The sequence below is a fragment of the Crocodylus porosus genome, unplaced genomic scaffold, assembly GCF_001723895.1.
Source record: "Crocodylus porosus isolate Cpor-Errol unplaced genomic scaffold, CroPor_comp1, whole genome shotgun sequence".
NCBI classification, from domain to species: Eukaryota; Metazoa; Chordata; order Crocodylia; family Crocodylidae; genus Crocodylus; species Crocodylus porosus.
The window spans coordinates 68,991,769-68,996,032 of NW_017728918.1; positions in this window are offsets into that span (position 1 = coordinate 68,991,769).

A 4,264-nucleotide genomic window follows, 5' to 3' on the forward strand; every position below is an offset into this window, starting at 1 on the left:
TCAGGCTGGACATAAGGAAGAATTTCTTTACTGTCCGAGCCCCCAAGGTCTGGAACAGCCTGCCATCGGAGGTGGTTCAAGCACCGACATTGAAGACCTTCAAGAGTAAATTGGATGCTTATCTTGCTGGGATCCTATGACCCCAGCTGACTTCCTGCCCTTTGGGTGGGGGGCTGGACCCAATGATCTTCCAAGGTCCCTTCCAACCCTAATGTATATGAAATCTATGAAATTTAAAGTTACACACACACTTTGTATCACTCAACCAGCCACCAGTGTTTGAAAGGGCAATAGTTCTTTGCATCTTTTTTAAAAATATATTCACAGGTAAAAAAATTTTAAATGAAATGTAAATCAGGCATCATATGAAAGTAAGTAATTACTTTTAAGATGAACATGGATCTTTGATAATCCATTGGTCATACTTAGTCTATCTGTTTACAAACAGAAAGGTATTTAAGTGGACTCTCCTGTTGCAGTTTCCAGGGGTGTTTCTCCCAGTCCTTTTGCTACAGGTTGGCCAGTCAGTAGAAGTCTTTATTCACTGTCCAGTTGATAAAGAGGATAAATGCTACTGTATACATAGCCAAAGCTCTCCTGAAAATGTACATCTCTATACAGGGCATATACACAAGTGCAGGCATACTATCAGGGAGGCGTTTTAACTATGATGCTTTATGCAAAGTGTCATGAGTTAGAGCATGACTGAACCCAACAGGTATTCACTAGGTGGGTGGGTGGGGGCTCAGAGCCTGCCTGCTCTGGCCATCAACAGGCAGTAGCGCTCCAGCAGCCTCTCAGGAGACTGCCAGGCTGCTCCTCTCCCCAGCAGCAGCAGCTGGCGGTGGGGGGGAGTGGGAGAGGGACAGAGCCCCATCACTGTGCTGTACGTCACTCCCCCACAGCTACCCATGCTGAGGTTTTGTGGGGAGCCAGGCTGGTCCCATGAGGCAGAAGGGGCTCCCTCCCCACCCCTCCTCTCCTCCCATTCTCCTGTGTGCAAGCATCTTGACAGGAACAGAGGCTGCTGGGGTGGGGGGGGAATGGAGCCCACTGCCTCACAGGCCTGGCCCAGTTCCCCCGAGACCCCAGTAGGAGTAGCTGAGCCAGGCCTGTGAAGCGGGGCTCTGTTTCCCTCCCCTCCACCCCAGCTCTGGGTGCAGTAGCCTCTGCTGGTGTCAAGAGGCTTGCATGGTGGGGAGGGAAGGGAGCCCTCCCACTGTGGGACCCAGCCCAGTTCTCCCCAATGCAAACTGCTTGACAGCAGCAGAAGCTGCTGCACCCAGAGCTGGGCTGGGGGAGGGGGAGAACTGACCCATTCCCCATGTAGGCTCAGCCTGGCTACCCTGCTGGGGTTTTGGGAGGAGCCAGGCAGGCCCATGAGGCAGAGGAGTGCCATTTCCACCCACCCAGCTCTGGATGTGGCAGCCTCTGCCACTGTCAAGATGTTTGTGTGGGGGGTGATGGGGGAAGAGAGTCCCCCACCTCACAGGTCCAGCCTGACTCCCCCAAGACCTGCGGAGGGGCAGCTGGTGGGGGGTATGCATGGCGGGGGACTCCTTTCCCCCACCAGCACCCTCCATCCCCTGCTGCACAGGGAGGAGACAGAGGTCTTCTTTCTCCTCTCTTGACAGCACTGGCTGTGGGGCTGGGCTGGTGCTCACCCATGCAAGCACCAGTCCAGCCTGCAAAGCCTCATGGGATATGGGCAGAATCACCAAAAATTAATGCTCTCGGGGAACTGTGTGCAGGTTTCCTCAGGCGCTCTGCCTTAGTGAGCCCCTGTCTAATACTTCCCCAGACCAGGTTTAAATTTTCATGTGATTAGCCACTTTAAAATCACTCTGTAGTCATGAGCATTTGTTACGTTACGGCTGCAAAGCACTTTTGGAGGCCTCATCACATGAAAAATGTAACTTCTGTAAGCGGCGACATGCATTATCCCTTGATACATCCAATCACATGTTAAGATGTACATGCAGCTAAACATTATTAATTTCTCGGGAATATTAGTACATTATCAGTTTAATCTATTTTCTTAATTTCATGACTATTTTTGTCAACTTCCAAGTCATCCAGGAAGCTACACCTTGGTTGATGAGATACTGAAGAGATAGATGATGTTTACCATCAACTCTTAACCACTGAGACTTTGATACCTCCTGGTCCCCTAATTTAGTCACTACGGGCTCTTATAGATGTGCAGGGAGCCAGCTCCAATGCTCTGGAAATCCAGCATGTCAGAGCAGACTCAATTAATCAAGTCTGTTGGAGCACAGAAATAAATGTGCTCCAGCAGACTCATATGTATCAGCCTCCCTGCACTGAAAAATGGCAGCGGAGCAATTTGAACTAAAGCTTGTTTGAGCTTTAGTTCAAAGTGCTCCACTTCCATTTTTCAGCATGAGGGGCACTGATACATGTGACACTCAGGTGCTTTTAATTACCGTGGCTCACTAATTAAAGTGCTTCCCTCCCCCCTCCCCCCGCACCTCTCAGAGCATGTATAAAAACATCCTACATTCTTGTTACAGTCCAAGGTGAGGATGATCATCAAGCCATCCTCAGTTCCTACCCATCCTATGACAGCCCCTGGTTTAGCCAACATCTATCCTGTGCCAAAAGTAGAAGTACACCTAATTTACAAATATTGTAATGTTACATATACAATTTCAGCATGAAATAACTATGGGTTGTAGTTAGGTTCCCAGTGGTCCATAACATTTAATTACTTTTTGTCATCTCACCTGAGTTATTCTGCTCTGCAACATAGTTTTGTGTATCCTGAACTTTGCAGAAACATATGGAAAGGGCAAAGTAACAAGAAGTAGCTTCTTTAAAATACACTCTTCTTAGCTCTATGTTTGGCAATTTTTTTCCATGAATTTTCTCTGGTTTCCTGCTTAAACATTTTAAACTGTGTTGGTACACACCATCCACCAAAAGAGAGCTCTGCACCAAGAGCTCTAAAGAGATTAATCAAAGGTGGATTCACCTAAGAAGGATCAAGTAAGTCCATCAGAGTAAGTATGTCCATATATGTGAGGTACAGGTATATGTGAGTGGAAACAAGAGATGAGATAACAGGGCCCCTGCCCTATTATTGAGAAGGGAGAGGGAGCCCAGGGCCCACTAATTAGCCCACCCACTTTGAACAGGATTAATAAAAAGGGACTGAATAAAATGGTGTAGTCAGTGATTTGTGGCATGGGACAGAAATAGAGGGTCAGGTGACCCAAGGAAAGGCTCAAAAACCTAGGACTTAGCCCAAAAAAGGTAGTCTAGCTGTAGGAGCTGCTGAAGATAGAGCTCCATGGGGGAGCCAGTCTAGACTGCCTGGAGGAAAGGTCTGTGTGCCACAGAAGGGCAGAAAAGACCCTGTGCTACAAGCAACATGGGATAAGTACTTTGAACCTTCTGCATTTGTGCAGCCTCAGGGTGAGAATGAATCCCCACAAAGGAGCCTGTGTTTGGTAAATCTTATGTTTGAGAGTAGATGCTCATACTTCTGATTTACATTTGAACCAGAGAGGCTCTAAGGGGTGGATTAGAGGCTGCAGGGGTGCAGCACAGGCACTCAGTTCAGAGTACTCCTAGGAGCTGGAGCCCTGAGGTGTCATGTGGGCTCAGAGGGCTGAGCTGAAGCTGGGTCCTGAGAACCTAGGGTCCTGATGCGGTGGATCCAGGGTCATGGGACTCAGCTACAAGAACCTACCCCAAAACCTGCATCTGTTCTGGGGCAGCCTCCCTAAAAACCTAGAATATCAAGTCATGGCAGACAAAACCATAAGGAAGCAGGTCTTGGGAAGCCCAGAAGCAAGGGGGAAGAAGTCAAAGCCCAGTGGCAAGCCGGGCCAGAAACCCTGTCACTTCAGCAATGAAACTTTGACCTTACAGATGATTGCTGGAAGGAAGAAGGGAAGGCTTTTATCCACATGGAAAACTGTAAACATGTCAAATGATATGCCTAGAACAGTGGTTATCAACCATGCATACCCCTAGGGGAACTTAAAAAGGTTGTAGGGGGTACACAGAATTGATGGGGCCAATTAATATGGCTGATAAATGCCCTGTATGTGTGCGTAGCCGCAGCGCAGCACAGCACACAGGCAGCCAGGAGCTCAGCCTGGCAGCATGGAGAGCAGCTGGGTCTGGCTGGTAAGTCTGTTGTGAGGGGAGGGGCACAGTGGGGTGTAAATTAAGGCCCCAGTGGTGGGGGAGGGAGTGGGAGTGGGGCAGGGGCTGCCCAGCTGGGGCAGGGCAC